The 25,457-nt window shown below is 34.2% G+C and overlaps 1 protein-coding gene across 2 annotated transcripts in view; it reads left to right on the top strand.

The window, feature by feature from the left end:
- LOC117328184 (single-minded homolog 2-like) overlaps positions 1–25,457 on the top strand; it is a 73,854-nt gene that overhangs the window by 11,961 nt on the left and 36,436 nt on the right. The gene's annotated exons all lie outside the window — the stretch shown is intronic.

Genomic DNA, 25,457 nt, shown 5'->3' with positions numbered 1-25,457 from the left:
TAGATGTTAGATCCAAACTATTTCACATTTCAAGCCGATTCCAGTTAGCAATAGTTATGTAAATACAAAGGCTTAAACCAGCTGGTCATTCTGACTGACCACATTATGTTGGTCCCCGATAGGGACGACATTTGGCCCCGTCCCACGGCCCAAGACAACAGGACGGTGGTAACGTTACCGAATAATACCCTGTACCGGTGGCGCTATCTGAGACCTTACTAGTTGTGTCACTAGGAGTCCATACACTGGTATTTCTGTCACAATGTCTTGTTCAAATGGAGTAGGCGTTCACATTAATTAACACCACAGCATGGGGAAGCTTGTACCAAATACTGCACACTAAAAATAGAATTACGCGCTTCGATCCGACTTAAATCACAAATTGTTATGAAAATTATTACACAAAAATCTGCACAATGAATATTGGTATGAAATAATATTATGGTAATTTACAATAATAAAGTGTGTAAGATGTGGTGGTAATTTACAATAATAAAGTGTGTAAGATGTGGTGGTAATTTACAGTAATAAAGTGTGTAAGATGTGGTGGTAATTTACAATAATACAGTGTGTAAGATATGGTGGTAATTTACAATAATAAAGTGTGTAAGATGTGGTGGTAATTTACAATAATAAAGTGTGTAAGATATGGTGGTAATTTACAATAATAAAGTGTGTAGGATGTGGTGGTAATTTACAATAATGAAGTGTGTAAGATGTGGTGGTAATTTATAATAATAAAGTGTGTAAGATATGGTTATTTACAATAATAAAGTGTGTAAGATGTGGTGGTAATTTACTATAATAAAGTGTGTAAGATGTGGTGGTAATTTACAATAATAAAGTGTGTAAGATGTGGTGGTAATTTACTATAATAAAGTGTGTAAGATGTGGTGGTAATTTACAATAATAAAGTGTGTAAGATGTGGTGGTAATTTACAACAATAAAGTGTGTAAGATGTGGTGGTAATTTACAATAATAAAGTGTGTAAGATGTGGTGGTAATTTACAATAATAAAGTGTGTAAGATGTGGTGGTAATTTACAATAATAAAGTGTGTAAGATGTGGTGGTAATTTACAATAATAAAGTGTGTAAGATGTCGTTTAGAATGGCCATCGCCCCTAACATTTTTGCGATGAATTGATTATATGATTTTTTATAAAATAGATTATCACCTCCTAATTAAAAACTTCAGGCATATTTCGATTTAATATATTTAATTTTAATATACTACATCCTTCTGATTTCCCATCACCAGTATGGATTATAAGTCAATGTGCCTTCTTTGCTTTCCCATCAATAATAACGCACTACAAATATCTAATAAAAATTAAAAATATTTTGTTCTTTCGCGAATTATCAATTATACTAAGTAACTGAATGTTTTCTTTTTACATTTAAGCATATTAAATTGTTATGCATTTTCCCCATGGATCTACTTCTATTTCTTAAGCTCATCTTAAATGAAAACAATATTTTTATGGTTTCCTATCCCTGGCTGTGTCTTAGTTTATGTTTTTCTTTCCCTGGCAGTGTCTTAGTTTATGTTTTTCTTTCCCTGGCTGTGTCTTAGTTTATGTTTTTCTTTCCCTGGCTGTGTCTTAGTTTATGTTTTTCTTTCCCTGGCTGTGTCTTAGTTTATGTTTCTTTCCCTGGTTGTGTCTTAGTTTATGTTTTTCTATCCCTGGCTGTGTCTTAGTTTATGTTTTTCTATCCCTGGCTGTGTCTTAGTTTATGTTTTTCTATCCCTGGCTGTGTCTTAGTTTATGTTTTCCTATCCCTGGCTGTGTCTTAGTTTATGGTTTCCTATCCCTGGCTGTGTCTTAGGTTATGTTTTTCTTTCCCTGGCTGTGTCTTAGTTTATGTTTTTCTTTCCCTGCCTGTGTCTTAGTTTATGTTTTTCTTTCCCTGGCTGTGTCTTAGTTTATGGTTTCCTATCCCTGGCTGTGTCTTAGTTTATGGTTTCCTATCCCTGGCAGTGTCTTAGTTTATGTTTTCCTATTCCTGGCTGTGTCTTAATTTATGTTTTTCTATCCCTGGCAGTGTCTTAATTTATGTTTTTCTATCCCTGGCTGTGTCTTAGTTTATGTTTTTCTATCCCTGGCTGTGTCTTAGTTTATGTTTTTCTTTCCCTGGCTGTGTCTTAGTTTATGGTTTCGTATCCCTGGCTGTGTCTTAGTTTATGTTTTTCTATCCCTGGCTGTGTCTTAGTTTATGTTTTTCTATCCCTGGCTGTGTCTTAGTTTATGTTTTCCTATCCCTGGCTGTGTCTTAGTTTATGTTTTCTATTCCTATCTGTGTCTTAGTTTATGTTTTTCTATCCCTGGCTGTGTCTTAGTTTATGTTTTTCCTTCCCTGGCTGTGTCTTAGTTTATGTTTTTCTATCCCTGGCTGTGTCTTAGTTTCAGTTTTTCTATTCCTGGCTGTGTCTTAATTTATGTTTTTCTATCCCTGGCAGTGTCTTAATTTATGTTTTTCTTTCCGTTCCTATAAATGTATTTTCCTTTCTGTTCCTGTTGAGTTTACCCACAGGTATAACTATGCTCTTATAACGAAACGGTACAAATATTGATAAATATACGCTGTAAATTGTGTGTTATTTTGTCATTATTTAGTGGAGTGTAAGACAGCTGACATGTAATCGATATACAGACGATGAGTAGTTACATTCCACGTTGATGTGGAAGACATTCAGATTATCGTTACTTTTGTGTTGTTATAAAGTAGAAGTTATAGTAAGTGAAAAACCTACCGAAACCTAAGCATATGAAGGCTACAAGAGAACGTGTACACAAAATCGTCAACACAAACAACACAATTACACGGAAAGCATTGGCACATTACCAGAGTAGACCACGTGTTCCTGAATAATAACCGTCCTCCTCATCCGCCATATCAATCTAAGTAAAATCTAGGTTATGTCACAGTGTTTAACGAGAACATGAGTTGTGACAAGGGAATACAAATATCGAACACAACCAACTTTCCTAGTGAGATGATAGACCATCAATCTTTCCCATTGTCTTCCTCAACCTGCAGTGTGCAGTTTATAACAGATATATTTCACGTAAAATCATGTAGTAAAACCCTTGTAATTATAATAAGATGTTCATTATCCAAAACAAATGTGATAACGATGAAAGATAATTTGCCAATGCTTTCAGGATTCATGCAATAAGAATTTTTACAAAAAATCTGACTTTGCTACCAAAACTACATGAGCAACGTGATGGCGTCAATATCAGAACTGCTTATTTTCCTTCCTTTGATACCAGCGTCCACCTACGCACTTGAACATTTCTGCTTTTGCAAACATTTTAATGAAATCTGGTTAATTTCTAATTGATATTAAAACATAAGAAATAATCTTTAGGGGATTTGATTGATGATCAGGATGAAACGGGATCAATATGTATTTTTAAATTTGAAGTCCACAATATTCCCGGGTGTTTTCGTGGACGAGATGTAATATTTGAGGGTTAGAAGTCCCCACAATATTCCCGGGTGGTTTTGTGGACGAGATGTAATATTTGAGGGTTAGAAGTCCACAATATTCCCAGGTGGTTTTGTGGACGAGATGTAATATTTGAGGGGTTAGAAGTCCACAATATTCCCGGGTGGTTTTGTGGACGAGATGTAATATTTGAGGGTTAGAAGTCCACACTACTCCAGGGTGTTTTTGTGGACGAGATGTAATATTTGAGGGTTAGAAGTCCACAATATTCCCGGGTGGTTTTGTGGACGAGATGTAATATTTTAGTGTTAGAAGTCCACAATATTCCCGGGTGGTTTTGTGGACGAGATGTAATATTTGAGTGTTAGAAGTCCACAATATTCCCGGGTGGTTTGTGGACGAGATGTAAGTGTTAGAAGTCCACAATATTCCCGGGTGGTTTTGTGGACGAGATGTAATATTCGAGAGGTATACAGTATTCTCAAGAGGTTTTAATGACGAGGTACCGAACACTAGCCCGCCACGACACTGTTTACATTCTAAGGAAATCAGATTCGAGTGTGTATCGTTATAATTGAAAGAATGTCAGCAATTGAAATTAACACCATGAAACTTACAAGCTTGTACATTTCATAAACTACCCCTTTTCTCTGCGAAGGAATTCCGTGAGTACAACTCAGTGTCGGCGGTTGAATGGTAGGATTCTAGAGGCGGGCTAATGTATTCACACAGCACTTTACTCAATTCGGTTGTCACTATTTACGTTCTCGAATTCTAAATAAAAAGTCATTTTATTGAAAAAGGGCCATCCCTCAATTTATCAGTTCGCACCTGTGAGATCTAGCGAGGCTCTGACGGGGTATTTAGCTGTGTTTTACCATGTAAAGCTGCCGTGTATTATTGACGGGGGTTCTCCAGCCAATACCGCTGACTAGGCTCAAGAATGTGGCGAAAGTCTAATTAAATATTTATGAAAAAGAATTATTGAAAAGTCAAGCATGTTATATGAGTTCTATAAAACAGACATTTAAATTAATTCGCTACATTTACTGCATGAGTTCACAGTGAATTGCGAATTAATTAAAGTAATCGGAATTCCAGTTATTTCTATCCATTGCCAGTTGTACATAATTCAGTAACAAACTTGATAGTTGTACAGCTCACACATTTTATAGAATATACCATGTTGATGAAGAAATATGTAAATAATGACATTAGAATAGGAGAAACAAGACAGTTTAGTTCAAATGTGTTTTTTTTAAAGTGCATCCATAGTTAAAACACAATAGCTGGCGTTACAATGGACATTTATTAATTAATCGTGTAAATTATAGGTATTTATATGTGTGGAATAGCCTGTTTAGTATCAGGTATTTATATGTGAGGAATAGCCTGTTTAGTATGAGGTATCTATATGTGAGGAATAGCCTGTTTAGTATCAGGTATTTATATGTGAGGAATAGCCTGTTTGATATCAGGTATTTATATGTGAGGAATAGCCTGTTTAGTATGAGGTATTTATATGTGAGGAATAGCCTGTTTAGTATCAGGTATTTATATGTGAGGAATAGCCTGTTTAGTATCAGGTATTTATATGTGAGGAATAGCCTGTTTGATATCAGGTATTTATATGTGAGGAATACTCTGTTTAGTATGAGGTATTTATATGTGAGGAATAGCCTGTTTAGTATCAGGTATTTATATGTGAGGAATAGCCTGTTTAGTATCAGGTATTTATATGTGAGGAATAGCCTGTTTAGTATGAGGTATCTATATGTGAGGAATAACCTGTTTAGTATCAGGTATTTATATGTGAGGAATAGCCTGTTTGATATCAGGTATTTATATGTGAGGAATAACCTGTTTAGTATCAGGTATTTATATGTGTGGAATAGCCTGTTTAGTATCAGGTATTTATATGTGAGGAATAGCCTGTTTAGTATCAGGTATTTATATGTGAGGAATAGCCTGTTTGATATCAGGTATTTATATGTGAGGAATAGCCTGTTTAGTATCAGGTATTTATATGTGAGGAATAGCCTGTTTGATATCAGGTATTTATATGTGAGGAATAACCTGTTTAGTATCAGGTATTTATATGTGAGGAATAGCCTGTTTGATATCAGGTATTTATATGTGAGGAATAACCTGTTTAGTATCAGGTATTTATATGTGTGGAATAGCCTGTTTAGTATCAGGTATTTATATGTGAGGAATAACCTGTTTAGTATCAGGTATTTATATGTGGGGAATAGCCTGTTTGATATCAGGTATTTATATGTGAGGAATAGCCTGTTTAGTATCAGGTATTTATATGTGAGGAATAGCCTGTTTGATATCAGGTATTTATATGTGAGGAATAGCCTGTTTAGTATCAGGTATTTATATGTGAGGAATAGCCTGTTTGATATCAGGTATTTATATGTGAGGAATAGCCTGTTTAGTATCAGGTATTTATATGTGAGGAATAGGCTGTTTAGTATCAGGTATTTATATGTGGGGAATAGCCTGTTTGGTATCAGGTATTTATATGTGAGGAATAGGCTGTTTAGTATGAGGTATTTATATGTGAGGAATATTCTGTTTGATATCAGGTATTTATAGGTGAGGAATAGCCTGTTTAGTATCAGGTATTTATATGTGTGGAATAGCCTGTTTGATATCAGGTATTTATATGTGGGGAATAGCCTGTTTAGTATCAGGTATTTATATGTGAGGAATAGCCTGTTTAGTATGAGGTATTTATATGTGAGGAATAGGCTGTTTAGTATCAGGTATTTATATGTGAAGAATACTCTGTTTAGTATGAGGTATTTATATGTCAGGAATAGCCTGTTTAGTATCAGGTATTTATATGTGAGGAATAACCTGTTTAGTACCAGGTATTTATATGTGAGGAATACTCTGTTTAGTATCAGGTATTTATATGTGAGGAATACTCTGTTTAGTATGAGGTATTTATATGTGAGGAATACTCTGTTTAGTATCAGGTATTTATATGTGAGGAATACTCTGTTTAGTATCAGGTATTTATATGTGAGGAATACTCTGTTTAGTATCAGGTATTTATATGTGAGGAATACTCTGTTTAGTATGAGGTATTTATATGTGAGGAATAACCTGTTTAGTATCAGGTATTTATATGTGAGGAATAACCTGTTTAGTACCAGGTATTTATATGTGAGGAATAGCCTGTTTAGTATCAGGTATTTATATGTGAGGAATACTCTGTTTAGTATGAGGTATTTATATGTAAGGAATAGCCTGTTTAGTATCAGGTATTTATATGTGAGGAATAACCTGTTTAGTACCAGGTATTTATATGTGTGGAATAGCCTGTTTAGTATCAGGTATTTATATGTGAGGAATTGTCTGTTTAGTATCAGGTATTTATATGTGAGATATATTCTGTTTAGTACCAGGTATCTATATGTGAGGAATAACCTGTTTAGTACCAGGTATTTATATGTGAGGAATAGCCTGTTTAGTATCAGGTATTTATATGTGAGGAATAGCCTGTTTAGTACCAGGTATTTATATGTGAGGAATAGCCTGTTTAGTACCAGGTATTTATATGTGAGGAATAGCCTGTTTAGTATCAGGTATTTATATGTGAGGAATAGCCTGTTTAGTACCAGGTATTTATATGTGAGGAATAGCCTGTTTAGTACCAGGTATTTATATGTAAGGAATAGCCTGTTTGATATCAGGTATTTATATGTGAGGTATAGCCTGTTTAGTACCAGGTATTTATATGTGAGGAATAACCTGTTTAGTACCAGGTATTTATATGTGAGGAATAACCTGTTTAGTACCAGGTATTTATATGTGAGGAATAGCCTGTTTAGTATCAGGTATTTATATGTGAGGAATAGCCTGTTTAGTACCAGGTATTTATATGTGAGGAATAGCCTGTTTAGTACCAGGTATTTATATGTAAGGAATAGCCTGTTTGATATCAGGTATTTATATGTGAGGTATAGCCTGTTTAGTACCAGGTATTTATATATGAGGAATAACCTGTTTAGTACCAGGTATTTATATGTGAGGAATAACCTGTTTAGTACCAGGTATTTATATGTGAGGAATAGCCTGTTTAGTATCAGGTATTTATATGTGTGGAATAGCCTGTTTGATATCAGGTATTTATATGTGGGGAATAGCCTGTTTAGTATCAGGTATTTATATGTGAGGAATAGCCTGTTTAGTATGAGGTATTTATATGTGAGGAATAGGCTGTTTAGTATCAGGTATTTATATGTGAAGAATACTCTGTTTAGTATGAGGTATTTATATGTCAGGAATAGCCTGTTTAGTATCAGGTATTTATATGTGAGGAATAACCTGTTTAGTACCAGGTATTTATATGTGAGGAATACTCTGTTTAGTATCAGGTATTTATATGTGAGGAATACTCTGTTTAGTATGAGGTATTTATATGTGAGGAATACTCTGTTTAGTATCAGGTATTTATATGTGAGGAATACTCTGTTTAGTATCAGGTATTTATATGTGAGGAATACTCTGTTTAGTATCAGGTATTTATATGTGAGGAATACTCTGTTTAGTATGAGGTATTTATATGTGAGGAATAACCTGTTTAGTATCAGGTATTTATATGTGAGGAATAACCTGTTTAGTACCAGGTATTTATATGTGAGGAATAGCCTGTTTAGTATCAGGTATTTATATGTGAGGAATACTCTGTTTAGTATGAGGTATTTATATGTAAGGAATAGCCTGTTTAGTATCAGGTATTTATATGTGAGGAATAACCTGTTTAGTACCAGGTATTTATATGTGTGGAATAGCCTGTTTAGTATCAGGTATTTATATGTGAGGAATTGTCTGCTTAGTATCAGGTATTTATATGTGAGATATATTCTGTTTAGTACCAGGTATCTATATGTGAGGAATAACCTGTTTAGTACCAGGTATTTATATGTGAGGAATAGCCTGTTTAGTATCAGGTATTTATATGTGAGGAATAGCCTGTTTAGTACCAGGTATTTATATGTGAGGAATAGCCTGTTTAGTACCAGGTATTTATATGTGAGGAATAGCCTGTTTAGTATCAGGTATTTATATGTGAGGAATAGCCTGTTTAGTACCAGGTATTTATATGTGAGGAATAGCCTGTTTAGTACCAGGTATTTATATGTAAGGAATAGCCTGTTTGATATCAGGTATTTATATGTGAGGTATAGCCTGTTTAGTACCAGGTATTTATATGTGAGGAATAACCTGTTTAGTACCAGGTATTTATATGTGAGGAATAACCTGTTTAGTACCAGGTATTTATATGTGAGGAATAGCCTGTTTAGTATCAGGTATTTATATGTGAGGAATAGCCTGTTTAGTACCAGGTATTTATATGTGAGGAATAGCCTGTTTAGTACCAGGTATTTATATGTAAGGAATAGCCTGTTTGATATCAGGTATTTATATGTGAGGTATAGCCTGTTTAGTACCAGGTATTTATATATGAGGAATAACCTGTTTAGTACCAGGTATTTATATGTGAGGAATAACCTGTTTAGTACCAGGTATTTATATGTAAGGAATAGCCTGTTTAGTACCAGGTATTTATATGTGAGGAATAGCCTGTTTAGTACCAGGTATTTATATGTGAGGAATAGCCTGTTTAGTACCAGGTATTTATATGTGAGGAATAGCCTGTTTAGTATCAGGTATTTATATGTGAGGAATAGCCTGTTTAGTACCAGGTATTTATATGTAAGGAATAGCCTGTTTGATATCAGGTATTTATATGTGAGGTATAGCCTGTTTAGTATGAGGTATTTATATGTGAGGAATAACCTGTTTAGTACCAGGTTTTTATATGTAAGGAATATCCTGTTTAGTACCAGGTATTTATATGTGAGGAATAGCCTGTTTAGTACCAGGTATTTATATGTGAGGAATAGCCTGTTTAGTACCAGGTATTTATATGTGAGGAATAGCCTGTTTAGTATCAGGTATTTATATGTGAGGAATAGCCTGTTTAGTACCAGGTATTTATATGTAAGGAATAGCCTGTTTAGTACCAGGTATTTATATGTGAGGAATAGCCTGTTTAGTACCAGGTATTTATATGTGAGGAATAGCCTGTTTAGTATCAGGTATTTATATGTGAGGAATAGCCTGTTTAGTACCAGGTGTTTATATGTGAGGTATAGCCTGTTTAGTATGAGGTATTTATATGTGAGGAATAGCCTGTTTAGTACCAGGTATTTATATGTGATGAATAGCCTGTTTAGTATCAGGTATTTATATGTGAGGAATAGCCTGTTTAGTATCAGGTATTTATATGTGAGGAATAGCCTGTTTAGTACCAGGTGTTTATATGTGAGGTATAGCCTGTTTAGTAGGAGGTATTTATATGTGAGGAATAGCCTGTTTAGTACCAGGTATTTATATGTGAGGAATAGCCTGTTTAGTATCAGGTATTTATATGTGAGGAATAGCCTGTTTAGTATCAGGTATTTATATGTGAGGAATAGCCTGTTTAGTATCAGGTATTTATATGTGAGGAATAGCCTGTTTGATATCAGGTATTTATATGTGAGGAATAGCCTGTTTAGTACCAGGTATTTATATGTGAGGAATAGCCTGTTTGATATCAGGTATTTATATGTGAGGAATAGCCTGTTTGATATCAGGTATTTATATGTGAGGAATAGCCTGTTTGATATCAGGTATTTATATGTGAGGAATAGCCTGTTTAGTATCAGGTATTTATATGTGAGGAATATTCTGTTTGATATCAGGTATTTATATGTGAGGAATTGTCTGTTTAGTATCAGGTATTTATATGTGTGGAATAGCCTGTTTGATATCAGGTATTTATATGTGAGGAATAGCCTGTTTAGTATCAGGTATTTATATGTGAGGAATATTCTGTTTGATATCAGGTATTTATATGTGAGGAATTGTCTGTTTAGTATCAGGTATTTATATGTGTGGAATAGCCTGTTTAGTACCAGGTATTTATATGTGAGGAATAGCCTGTTTAGTACCAGGTATTTATATGTGAGGAATAGCATGTTTGGTATGAGGTATTTATATGTGAGGAATAGCATGTTTGATATCAGGTATTTATATGTGGGGAATAGCCTGTTTAGTATGAGGTATTTATATGTGAGAAATAGCCTGTTTGGTATCAGGTATTTATATATGTGGAATAGCCTGTTTGATATCAGGTATTTATATGTAAGGAATAGCCTGTTTGGTATCAGGTATTTATATGTGAGGAATAGCCTGTTTAGTATGAGGTATTTATATGTGAGGAATAGCCTGTTTAGTATCAGGTATTTATATGTGAGGAATAGCATGTTTAGTATCAGGTATTTATATGTGAGGAATAGCCTGTTTAGTATGAGGTATTTATATGTGAGGAATAGCCTGTTTAGTATGAGGTATTTATATGTGAGGAATAACCTGTTTAGTATCAGGTATTTATATGTGAGGAATTGTCTGTTTAGTATGAGGTATTTATATGTGAGGAATACTCTGTTTAGTATGAGGTATTTATATGTGAGGAATAACCTGTTTAGTATCAGGTATTTATATGTGAGGAATAGCCTGTTTGATATCAGGTATTTATATGTGAGGAATAGCCTGTTTAGTATCAGGTATTTATATGTGAGGAATAGCCTGTTTGATATCAGGTATTTATATGTGAGGTATAGCCTGTTTGGTATGAGGTATTTATATGTGAGGTATAGCCTGTTTAGTATCAGGTATTTATATGTGAGGAATAGCCTGTTTAGTATCAGGTATTTATATGTGAGAAATAGCCTGTTTAGTATGAGGTATTTATATGTGAGGAATTGCCTGTTTAGTATCTGGTATTTATATGTGAGGAATAACCTGTTTAGTATCAGGTATCTATATGTGAGGAATAGGCTGTTTAGTACCAGGTATTTATATGTGAGGAATAGCCTGTTTAGTACCAGGTATTTATATGTGAGGAATATTCTGTTTAGTATGAGGTATTTATATGTGAGGAATACTCTGTTTAGTATGAGGTATTTATATGTGAGGAATAACCTGTTTAGTATCAGGTATTTATATGTGTGGAATAGCCTGTTTAGTATCTGGTATTTATATGTGAGGAATAACCTGTTTAGTATCAGGTATTTATATGTGAGGAATATTCTGTTTAGTATCAGGTATTTATATGTGTGGAATACTCTGTTTAGTATCAGGTATTTATATGTGAGGAATAACCTGTTTAGTATCAGGTATTTATATGTGGGGAATAGCCTGTTTAGTATGAGGTATTTATATGTGGGGAATAGCCTGTTTAGTATGAGGTATTTATATGTGAGGAATAGCCTGTTTAGTATGAGGTATTTATATGTGAGGAATAGGCTGTTTGGTATCAGGTATTTATATGTGAGGAATTGTCTGTTTGATATCAGGTATTTATATGTGAGGAATAGCCTGTTTGATATCAGGTATTTATATGTGAGGAATTGTCTGTTTGATATCAGGTATTTATATGTGAGGAATAGCCTGTTTAGTATCAGGTGTTTATATGTGGGGAATAGCCTGTTTAGTATGAGGTATTTATATGTGAGGAATAGCCTGTTTAGTATGAGGTATTTATATGTGAGGAATAGCCTGTTTGATATCAGGTATTTATATGTGAGGAATAGCCTGTTTGATATCAGGTATTTATATGTGAGGAATAACCTGTTTGATATCAGGTATTTATATGTGAGGAATAACCTGTTTAGTATCAGGTATTTATATGTGAGGAATAACCTGTTTGATATCAGGTATTTATATGTGAGGAATAGCCTGTTTAGTATCAGGTATTTATATGTGAGGAATAGCCTGTTTAGTATCAGGTATTTATATGTGAGGAATAGCCTGTTTAGTATCAGGTATTTATATGTGAGGAATAACCTGTTTAGTATCAGGTATTTATATGTGAGGAATAGCCTGTTTAGTATGAGGTATTTATATGTGAGGAATAGCCTGTTTGGTATCAGGTATTTATATGTGAGGAATAGCCTGTTTAGTATGAGGTATTTATATGTGAGGAATATTCTGTTTAGTATGAGGTATTTATATGTGAGGAATATTCTGTTTAGTATGAGGTATTTATATGTGAGGAATAGCCTGTTTAGTATGAGGTATTTATATGTGAGGAATATTCTGTTTAGTATCAGGTATTTATATGTGTGGAATATTCTGTTTAGTATGAGGTATTTATATGTGAGGAATATTCTGTTTAGTATGAGGTATTTATATGTGAGGAATATTCTGTTTAGTATGAGGTATTTATATGTGTGGAATAGCCTGTTTAGTATCAGGTATTTATATGTGAGGAATAACCTGTTTGGTATCAGGTATTTATATGTGAGGAATATTCTGTTTGGTATCAGGTATTTATATGTGTGGAATAGCCTGTTTAGTATGAGGTATTTATATGTGAGGAATATTCTGTTTAGTATGAGGTATTTATATGTGAGGAATAGCCTGTTTAGTATCAGGTATTTATATGTGAGGAGAAGCATGTTTGGTATCAGGTATTTATATGTGAGGAATAACCTGTTTAGTATGAGGTATTTATATGTCAGGAATAACCTGTTTAGTATCAGGTATTTCCTGACGGTTTATAAGGTTGTAATAATCTTTACGGAATAAGCAATCGGTCTATTTCAGAAGTTGGGTGGTCGGGTGGCACAGTGGTAACACTCTTGCCTTTCACCTAGGCGACCGGGGTTGGATTCCCCGATCGGACGTGAAAGGTATGAGGTCACCTGCCCGACCACGTGGGTTTCCCCCGGGTACTCCGGTTTCCTCCCACAGTAAGACCCCTCGCGCGCTTCCATCCGGGCCAACAAGCGTATAACTTGTTTCGCAATTGTTGTAAAATAAATAAAGTTTACATTTTATTTCACAAGTTATAAGGATTTATACGGAATAAGGAGTCTATTTAACACGTTATAAGGATCTGTACGGAATACACAATCAATATATTATACACAATCATATTATACACGTTATAATGATCTTTTAGCGGAGTAATGATATTGCAGAGCAAGTATTCATTATACAAAGATTCTATTACAGAGTAGGTAATGATACACACTTCGATAACATTAAAGCAGATCAAGTTATGTTAAGTAAAAAAGTGACAGCAAATATATGAAGGTTAAAACAGATTGATTAATTCTGAATACATGTAGGCATATAAACTTTACCAGAGAGAGTTATTTGTTTGTCGTATGATGGGTACAAAGGACGGAGAGATATGTCACTCAACAAAGGAAACGTGCCTTAGTGCTGATTGGACCAGATAGAGCAGGGTTAGGGTAGTTCACAACTTGTTTGATTTTCAATGTTCAATGAATGTTGCACCTGGAGTGGTCCATCTATCATCGAGAGAGGAGAGACGATCCTGTGAATGTTTCAGCAGATGAAGGGGGTACAGGCACCAAATATATCTTAACATAAGTGAAAATGATTCGTTTTGCAGATTGTTACAACTGCGTTTGTTATAAAGCACATGTAGTTCACCAAAAGGATTTACGGGTGCTTCTATTAAACTGAAACTCCCTCAGATACTCCGTCCTGTAGCTCATACCCCGTCCTGTAACTCATACTCCGTCCTGTAACTCATACCCAGTCCTGTAACTCATACCCCGTCCTGTAACTCATACCCAGTCCTGTCACTCATACTCCGTCCTGTAACTCATACCCTGTCCTGTAACTCATACCCAGTCCTGTAACTCATACCCCGTCCTGTAACTCATACCCAGTCCTGTCACTCATACTCCGTCCTGTAACTCATACCCTGTCCTGTAACTCATACCCTGTCCGGTAACTCATACCCAGTCCTGTAACTCATACTCCGTCCTGTAACTCATACCCCGTCCTGTAACTCATACCCCGTCCTGTAACTCATACCCTGTCCGGTAACTCATACTCCGTCCTGTAACTCATACCCTGTCCTGTAACTCATACTCCGTCCTGTAACTCATACTCCGTCCTGTAACTCATACCCCGTCCTGTAACTCATACCCCGTCCTGTAACTCTGATTATAACGTTACATTATAAATCCCTAATTTCAGACACTCCCGCCCCTATATCTATCATGGTCGACCTCGATGTGATCCAGACCGACCCAGTCATTTGTTTTCTGGCGGATTAATTAACATCAAACACGTAATTTAAGCCTAACGACTTGGTGTAGGAGACGTTCTATGGCGGCCTCCCCAGAGACACGCCCTCCTTACCGTAAATCCTCGAGACTTTAATTGGACATCTTTCCTCGCCTCTCTATCTTCTCCGTATGATCCGTGACGGTCTAATATTCGGTGATAATGGATGGATGAAGTTTAACCAGACACATCCTTGAGAATAATATTTCTATTTAAGGTTTAATTCTACATTCTGAAATAACCTCTTTCTGATTGTAACCCAAACATGACATTGTTAAAACATAATTTTATTTTGATAGTACACAGCTATCGTACACCAACAATCAGACTCAAGTCTCTAAGGGAAAAAAGAAGAAAAGAATTATTTAGAAATATCCCAACTCAATGTTATTATCTATTTCGTAAGAGACTCGGTGTCAGAACTCTTGTGTGTGATTTTGTAATTTATTTATAAATACAGTTAAAATCATGTACAATATACTATTTGTCATAAAATGTTATCAGCATATTTTCAATTCAGAGGTTTTATAGAATCATATTGGTCATGTGATCAATACCTATGAACGTGTTTTATCATAAAATGAAGATTTATAATTGAGTATATATTTCTGATACTAGAGGGAATGTTTAACTGTTGACTTTATCATGTTGTTAATGTTATAAATCAAGGATTGTAGACATACTTGATTATGCAATATTTTCAAGTCGTTTTGATATTTATACTCCAGGTGTTACGGGTCTGTGATGACGTATTATAGACGTCACTATTTACCTGATGGTATGGTTCAATAGGAACTATCTAGTAAGGTTGTACAGTGGACAGTCATTACTCCAGTAACTATGTAGTAAGGTTGTTACTCCAGTAACTATCTAGTAAGGTTGTTACTCCAGTAACTATGTAGTAAGGTTGTTACTCCAGTAACTATCTAGTAAGGTTGTTACTCCAGTAACTATGTAGTAAGGTTGTTACTCCAGTAACTATCTAGTAAGGTTGTTACTCCAGTAACTATGTAGTAAGGTTGTTACTCCAGTAACTATGTAGTAAGGTTGTTACTCCAGTAACTATGTAGTAAGGTCGTTACTCCAGTAACTATGTAGTAAGGTTGTTACTCCAGTAACTATCTAGTAAGGTCGTTACTCCAGTAACTATGTAGTAAGGTTGTTACTCCAGTAACTATGTAGTAAGGTTGTTACTCCAGTAACTATCTAGTAAGGTCGTTACTCCAGTAACTATGTAGTAAGGTTGTTACTCCAGTAACTATGTAGTAAGGTTGTTACTCCAGTAACTATCTAGTAAGGTTGTTACTCCAGTAACTATGTAGTAAGGTTGTTACTCCAGTAACTATCTAGTAAGGTTGTTACTCCAGTAACTATCTAGTAAGGTTGTTACTCCAGTAACTATGTAGTAATGTTGTTACTCCAGTAACTATCTAGTAAGGTTGTTACTCCAGTAACTATCTAGTAATGTTGTTACTCCAGTAACTATCTAGGAAGGTTGTTACTCCAGTAACTATGTAGTAATGTTGTTACTCCAGTAACTATCTAGTAATGTTGTTACTCCAGTAACTATCTAGTAAGGTTGTTACTCCAGTAACTATCTAGTAAGGTTGTTACTCCAGTAACTTTGTAGTAAGGTTGTTACTCCAGTAACTTTGTAGTAAGGTTGTTACTCCAGTAACTATGTAGTAAGGTTGTTACTCCAGTAACTATGTAGTAAGGTTGTTACTCCAGTAACTATGTAGTAATGTTGTTACTCCAGTAACTATGTAGTAAGGTCGTTACTCCAGTAACTATCTAGTAAGGTCGTTACTCCAGTAACTATCTAGTAAGGTTGTTACTCCAGTAACTATCTAGTAAGGTCGTTACTCCAGTAACTATCTAGTAAGGTTGTTACTCCAGTAACTATCTAGTAAGGTCGTTACTCCAGTAACTATCTAGTAAGGTTGTTACTCCAGTAACTATGTAGTAAGGTTGTTACCCCAGTAACTATCTAGTAAGGTTGTTACTCCAGTAACTATCTAGTAAGGTCGTTACTCCAGTAACTATCTAGTAAGGTTGTTACTCCAGTAACTATGTAGTAAGGTTGTTACCCAGTAACTATCTAGTAAGGTTGTTACTCCAGTAACTATCTAGTAAGGTTGTTACTCCAGTAACTATCTAGTAAGGTCGTTACTCCAGTAACTATCTAGTAAGGTCGTTACTCCAGTAACTATCTAGTAAGGTTGTTACTCCAGTAACTATCTAGTAAGGTTGTTACTCCAGTAACTATCTAGTAAGGTCGTTACTCCAGTAACTATCTAGTAAGGTTGTTACTCCAGTAACTATGTAGTAAGGTTGTTACTCCAGTAACTATGTAGTAAGGTTGTTACTCCAGTAACTATCTAGTAATGTTGTTACTCCAGTAACTATCTAGTAAGGTTGTTACTCCAGTAACTATCTAGTAAGGTTGTTACTCCAGTAACTATGTAGTAAGGTTGTTACTCCAGTAACTATGTAGTAAGGTTGTTACTCCAGTAACTATGTAGTAAGGTTGTTACTCCAGTAACTATGTAGTAAGGTTGTTACTCCAGTAACTATGTAGTAAGGTTGTTACTCCAGTAACTATGTAGTAAGGTTGTTACTCCAGTAACTATGTAGTAAGGTTGTTACTCCAGTAACTATGTAGTAAGGTTGTTACTCCAGTAACTATCTAGTAAGGTTGTTACTCCAGTAACTATGTAGTAAGGTTGTTACTCCAGTAACTATGTAGTAAGGTTGTTACTCCAGTAACTATGTAGTAAGGTTGTTACTCCAGTAACTATGTAGTAAGGTTGTTACTCCAGTAACTATGTAGTAAGGTTGTTACTCCAGTAACTATGTAGTAAGGTTGTTACTCCAGTAACTATGTAGTAAGGTTGTTACTCCAGTAACTTTGTAGTAAGGTTGTTACTCCAGTAACTATGTAGTAAGGTTGTTACTCCAGTAACTATCTAGTAAGGTTGTTACTCCAGTAACTATCTAGTAAGGTTGTTACTCCAGTAACTATGTAGTAAGGTCGTTACTCCAGTAACTATCTAGTAAGGTTGTTACTCCAGTAACTATGTAGTAAGGTTGTTACTCCAGTAACTATGTAGTAAGGTTGTTACTCTAGTAACTATGTAGTAAGGTTGTTACTCCAGTAACTATGTAGTAAGGTTGTTACTCCAGTAACTATCTAGTAAGGTCGTTACTCCAGTAACTATGTAGTAATGTTGTTACTCCAGTAACTATGTAGTAATGTTGTTACTCCAGTAACTATGTAGAAAGGTTGTTACTCCAGTAACTATGTAGTAAGGTCGTTACTCCAGTAACTATCTAGTAAGGTCGTTACTCCAGTAACTATCTAGTAAGGTTGTTACTCCAGTAACTATGTAGTAAGGTTGTTACTCCAGTAACTATGTAGTAAGGTTGTTACTCCAGTAACTATGTAGTAAGGTTGTTACTCCAGTAACTATCTAGTAATGTTGTTACTCCAGTAACTATCTAGTAAGGTCGTTACTCCAGTAACTATGTAGTAAGGTCGTTACTCCAGTAACTATCTAGTAAGGTCGTTACTCCAGTAACTATCTAGTAAGGTCGTTACTCCAGTAACTATCTAGTAAGGTTGTTACTCCAGTAACTATCTAGTAAGGTCGTTACTCCAGTAACTATCTAGTAAGGTTGTTACTCCAGTAACTATGTAGTAAGGTTGTTACTCCAGTAACTATCTAGTAAGGTTGTTACTCCTGTAACTATGTAGTAAGGTTGTTACTCCAGTAACTATGTAGTAAGGTTGTAACTCCAGTAACTATGTAGTAAGGTTGTAACTCCAGTAACTATCTAGTAATGTTGTTACTCCAGTAACTATGTAGTAAGGTTGTTACTCCAGTAACTATCTAGTAAGGTTGTTACTCCAGTAACTATGTAGTAAGGTTGTTACTCCAGTAACTATGTAGTAAGGTTGTTACTCCAGTAACTATCTAGTAAGGTTGTTACTCCAGTAACTATGTAGTAAGGTTGTTACTCCAGTAACTATGTAGTAAGGTTGTTACTCCAGTAACTATGTAGTAAGGTTGTTACTCCAGTAACTATGTAGTAAGGTTGTTACTCCAGTCTAAATACTCCAGTAACTATCTAGTAAGGTTGTACAGTGGACAGGCATTACTCCAGTAACTATCTAGTAAGGTTGTTACTCCAGTAACTATCTAGTAAGGTTGTTACTCCAGTAACTATCTAGTAAGGTTGTACAGTGGACAGTCATTACAGGTTGTTATATTATTTAAGGATTAACATCAATTATTTTTAGGTCACCTGAGACAAAGTCTCAAGTGACCTATTCTAATCCCCTTTTGTCCGTCGTCGTGCGTCGTGCGTCGTGCGTCGTGCGTCGTCCGTCGTCCGTCGTGCGTCCGTAAACAATTTACATTTTCAACTTCTTCTCCAAAACCCACAAACCAAATTCTATGAAATTTGGCAGGAAGCTTCTATGGCTAAAGGTCAACCAAAATTGTAAATTATATGGTCCTGACCCCCCAGGGGCCTGAGGGGCGGGGCCAAAAAGGGTCAAATTGACTAAAACTTCAAAAATCTTCTTCTCTACTCTCAGATATGCTGGAATCAAACACTCTTCATAGATGGAAGGGCCTTAAGGTGCTTTACCAAAATTGTAAATTTCATGACCCAGGGGTTACACGTTTGCCCCTGGAGAGGGGCTAAACTTTACTATAGTTTATATTGGGAAATCACATTTTTGACTTTAATTTATTTTATTTCTATTGGAATTCGTTCTAATTTTGTAAACATTGTCAGCATGGGATGACAGTTTGATGGCATGCACATGTTGGCCCTGACTGACCCCCAGGGGCTGATGGGCGGGGCTAAAAAGGGCCAAATTGACTGAAATTTCACAAATCTTCTTCTCTACTCTAAGATATCATAGAATCAAATACACTTCATAGATGGCTGGGTTTGAAGGTTCTTTACCAAAATTGTGAATTTCATGACCCTGGGGTCTGTCATACAGTCATAACAGAAAAAACTGGAGTGTACTCTAAATAAACCGCGAAGCGGTTTATGAAGAGAGTACAGTCCAGTTTTTTGTGTTATGACTGTATAACAGAAAAAAATAATTAATGTTAATTCTTATAATTTAATTTCGTCTTATACACACCAAGATATTTCACTTTCTTTGGCGAACTCTTTTCTGTGATAAATTATTACGCAACGTCATCAGCCAATCAAAAATGACGTTACATTTCGCAACGTCAAACATTTTGTTATGGAGGTATAACAAAATTAATTCAGCCAATGAAAATGCGTGTTTCATACAAAATTAAATGATACAAACATCCCCCTGGTATTTATGTAAAAAGAATTTGTTATAATTATAAAAAATCTTAAAATATGTTGATAAGGAACCTAAACATTTTGGCCTGTCTTGTCAGATAAATGTGTTGTTAGGCAATGCTGTTTGCTGTTTACTGTTTACTGTTTACTGTTTGTTGTTTACTGTTTACATACAGTATACATCCGAAATGTAATCAGATGTGATAGAGCTGATATTGCCTGGTCTTATATATTATTCCTCCCACAGTACAACCCTCGCACGCTTCCATCCGGGCCAACAATAGTGATTAATATCAGATGATATAACTTGTTTTCGCAATTGTTGTAAAATAAATAATGTTAACATTTCACCAGTTTGATAAATACAGTTATACCAGTAAAATATTAGTAAACTTCACTTGTTTGATAAATACAGTTATACCAGTAAAATATTAGTAAACTTCACTTGTTTGATAAATACAGTTATACCAGTAAAATATTAGTAAACTTCACTTGTTTGATAAATACAGTTATACCAGTAAAATATTAGTAAACTTCACTTGTTTGATAAATACAGTTATACCAGTAAAATATTAGTAAACTTCACTTGTTTGATAAATACAGTTATACCAGTAAAATATTAGTAAACTTCACTTGTTTGATAAATACAGTTATACCAGTAAAATATTAGTAAACTTCACTTGTTTAATATATACAATTATACCGGTAAAAATCCGGGTAAACTTCACTGATTTCATAAATACATTAATTTTATTCTAGTACAAATCCGGGTAAACTTCAATTGTTTTATCAACACAATTATTCTAGTACAAATCCGTGTAACCTTCACTAGTTTTCTAAGCACAATTATTCTAGTAAAAATTCTTTATTCAAAATAAACACTTATGCTAGTACATTTCTTGGTAAACTTCCTTATTTGTATAAAACACTTGTTATAGTACAAATCTTAGTAAACTTCCTTATTTTTATAAAACACTTATTCTAGTAGAAATCTGAGTATAATTGACTCGTTAGAGAATTTCGTAGATATAAGTGTTAAACGATTGACATTAATACAGGTATTTGTTAGATCACGGACATACAGTCATAACTATACGTCCCTTACTTCAGATACACCAGTCTAATTAATATCAACTACTTAGTTCAGATACACCAGTCTAATTAATATCAACTACTTAGTTCAGATACACCAGTCTAATTAATATCAACTACTTACTTCAGATACACCAGTCTAATTAATATCAACTACTTAGTTCAGATACACCAGTCTAATTAATATCAACTACTTACTTCAGATACACCAGTCTAATTAATATCAACTACTTACTTCAGATACACCAGTCTAGTTAATATCAACTATCACGTTAGAAAGTATATTTTGAATTTTTCGAGCTTCCTCCTTCGGAAACAATCTCAGTATGGAATGAAATCAAGCAATCACAAAACATGACTGTAGGATGTAACGATATATCTGATTTATATTGGTTATTTCAAGGGTCGAATGAATATCGTTATTATCATTATCATATCATCGCAGCTATAGAATGTTTCGATAGTTAATGTGTGAGCGTGGCGATGGTCATCGCCGGGTTGGCCCTTTAATATTTAGTCATGTGTAGGTCGGGGTCGGGAGGGCCCGCGATACCGCGCAGTGATAAATTGCCCAATAGTGTTAGCTGCCGATAACGGTCTTTATTTTACCTTATGTGTTTAGCAGAAGGGCCAGTGATTACGACCCTAAGTCATATTAAAGTTGTCACTCTAGGGATAGAAATTCACACCTGCGAATCGCAATCAATTGAGTCCAGGGCTTCGGACAATTTCATTTCAAAAGATTGTTTTCTTATCTTTTCTCTGGCTGTTAAGACGGGGACATTTCTGCCTTAATTTGGTGCCCCGCCAAAGTCGGACAGAGCGAGGAATTAGCATACTGCTGTGAACAGATTCGAGGTGGAAATAAAAAATAAATAGAATACCTCAACATTTACCTATGTAAGGACAGTACAGGTGTGTAATGGCCGTCTGTAATCTCCACTCAGACATCCAATCTAATCTAGACCGGTTTATCTGACACGTGCGTTTACCTATTAAATCTATTGGTGTTATTCTAAACATTTAATTCACTGACTATCCTCACCCTCGCTAAATTAGTGGTATTTGATAGAATTCATTCTAAGTATAAGAAAATGTTATTATAAACACAAATTTCTTGTTTTGTTAAAATTGTTTTTAATAAATTTGATGATTATAAATTGATTGTTACAGCTGCCTAATGATTTCTGACATTTACAGCCAAGTTAAAGATAATTACATATTTCTTTTACAATTAAAAATATGATTGATATGCATTATTCCTGATATTTTTCAATATGCACAGCGGCAAAGTAAGAATTTCGGGATGTAAATAGTATCAAGCATATTTCTTTCTATTGCTTCAATTTTCATTATTCAGTTACTATGAAAATAAACCAGGAAATTAAACATAGCAAATCTGATCTGGTTAGTAATATGTGTTATATATATCTGATCTGGTTAGTAATATGTGTTATATATATCTGATCTGGTTAGTAATATGTGTTATATATATCTGACCTGGTTAGTAATATGTATTATATATATCTGAGTGGTTAGTAATATGTATTTTATATATCTGATCTGGTTAGTAATATGTGTTTTATATATCTGATCTGGTTAGTAATATGTGTTATATATATCTGATCTGGTTAGTAATATGTGTTATATATATCTGATCTGGTTAGTAATATGTGTTTTATATATCTGATCTGGTTAGTAATATGTATTTATATATCTGATCTGGTTAGTAATATGTGTTATATATATCTGATCTGGTTAGTAATATGTGTTATATATATCTGATCTGGTTAGTAATATATGTTATATATATCTGAGTGGTTAGTAATATGTATTTTATATATCTGATCTGGTTAGTAATATGTGTTTTATATATCTGATCTGGTTAGTAATATGTGTTATATATATCTGATCTGGTTAGTAATATGTGTTATATATATCTGATCTGGTTAGTAATATGTGTTATATATATCTGATCTGGTTAGTAATATGTGTTTTATATATCTGATCTGGTTAGTAATATGTATTTATATATCTGATCTGGTTAGTAATATGTGTTTTATATATCTGATCTGGTTAGTAATATGTGTTTTATATATCTGATCTGGTTAGTAATATGTATTTATATATCTGATCTGGTTAGTAATATGTGTTATATATATCTGATCTGGTTAGTAATATGTGTTTTATATATCTGATCTGGTTAGTAATATGTATTTATATATCTGATCTGGTTAGTAATATGTATTATATATATCTGATCTGGTTAGTAATATGTGTTTTATATATCTGATCTGGTTAGTAATATGTATTATATATATCTGATCTGGTTAGTAATATGTGTTATATATATCTGATCTGGTTAGTAATATGTGTTATATATATCTGATCTGGTTAGTAATATGTGTTATATATATCTGATCTGGTTAGTAATATGTGTTATATATATCTGATCTGGTTAGTAATACTAAGTATGTATTTTGTATATCTGACCTGGTTAGTAATATGTGTTATATATATCTGATCTGGTTAGTAATATGTGTTATATATATCTGATCTGGTTAGTAATATGTGTTTTATATATCTGACCTGGTTAGTAATATGTATTATATATATCTGATCTGGTTAGTAAGATGTGTTTTATATATCTGATCTGGTTAGTAATATGTGTTTTATATATCTGATCTGGTTAGTAATATGTGTTATATATATCTGATCTGGTTAGTAATATGTGTTATATATATCTGATCTGGTTAGTAATATGTGTTATATATATCTGATCTGGTTAGTAATATGTGTTTATATATCTGATCTGGTTAGTAATATGTGTTTATATATCTGATCTGGTTAGTAATATGTGTTTTATATATCTGATCTGGTTAGTAATATGTGTTTTATATATCTGACCTGGTTAGTAATATGTGTTTTATATTTTGATCTGGTTAGTAATATGTTATATATATATCTGATCTGGTTAGTAATATGTGTTTTATATATCTGATCCAGGTTAGTAATATGGATTTTATATATCTGATCTGGTTAGTAATATGTGTTTTATATATCTGATCTGGTTAGTAATATGTGTTTTATATATCTGATCTGGTTAGTAATATGTGTTTTATATTTCTGTGTTATCACTTTACCTTAACTGTGTTACTAATTAATCTACCTGGCAATACAATGACGACGTCATTAATTAATCTACCTGGTGATACAATGACGACGTCATTAATTAAACTACCTGGTAATACACTGACGAGCTCATTGATTAAACCATAATTAAATGGAATACCATAATATAGATAACAATATAATGGTTCACCTGACTTTTATAAATAATAATAATGATGATAATAAAAAAACAACAACAAACAAATCTGCCATATAAAGATTTAACGCTCACAAAATATATAATTTGTTAGATATGTGTTGCTTTTCACCGAGGAGATGTTGGTAGATTCGGTTTTAATCTGAAAGTATGTATCTTGTTATTCTGGCATTTGGTGAAGATTGAGGAATGGACCTAGGACGGCTCCTACTATAGAATGGTTACGGGTGTTAAAACCTCTGTGTAGGTTACTAATTAAGTGTGATGTGGCGGGGAATGGACTGTTAGATCAATACGGCGGGTGTCTGTGTCCGCCCCGGGTGGAATGGATACCCGTATTGAGAGTAGGGTTTGTTTGACCACCTCACATGTGTGTTTGTCTTGCTCTGCGCTTTACCGATTGTCACACACAGTGCTATACTACGGAAACTTGACGGGGGCGAATATACTGATATTGTACACAAATCTGAAGGCAGACTCAATTATAGTCATAGGAAACTTGACGGGGGCGAATATACTGATATTGTACACAAATCTGAAGGCAGACTCAATTATAGTCATAGGAAACTTGTTATATCTGTCGGCGAGGAATCGCGAATCCTCTAATTATTTCGTTTTTGCGAATATATTTTGAAAAATTGGAATCGTAAGGTAAAAGGTAACAATGCTGTCTGGTGCTCGGAACATATCTGAACTAATCAATTACATGTACATTATTATTATTATTATGAAACCCTTTTTAACGAAGAATCATTACATTACAAGGTCAACAGAGAATCGATGTTTATGCTTTTATAAAATTGTCATATCTGGTCAAACAAACGCCTGTTATAGAGACTTGTGAGGATTACGGTATGGTTACTTTGTCCTGCTGGGTGTCTTCGGGAGTATGCTTCAGTGAGATAGCACTATAAACCGGCAAAAGTTCCGGCCTATCACAAGGAAACTTAACACGAACATACTGTAGCCTCCCAAAACACGCATACCCACTCACCACACGCATGCATGTCGCTCGCACGGGAGGCCGTCCTTAAATGGCCTTAGCTGTTAATAGGAC

Source organism: Pecten maximus, chromosome 5, assembly GCF_902652985.1.
Source record: "Pecten maximus chromosome 5, xPecMax1.1, whole genome shotgun sequence".
Lineage (NCBI taxonomy): Eukaryota > Metazoa > Mollusca > Bivalvia > Pectinida > Pectinidae > Pecten > Pecten maximus.
Note: the sequence above shows the minus strand (reverse complement) of the source record. Positions and strands in the feature narration are given on the sequence as shown.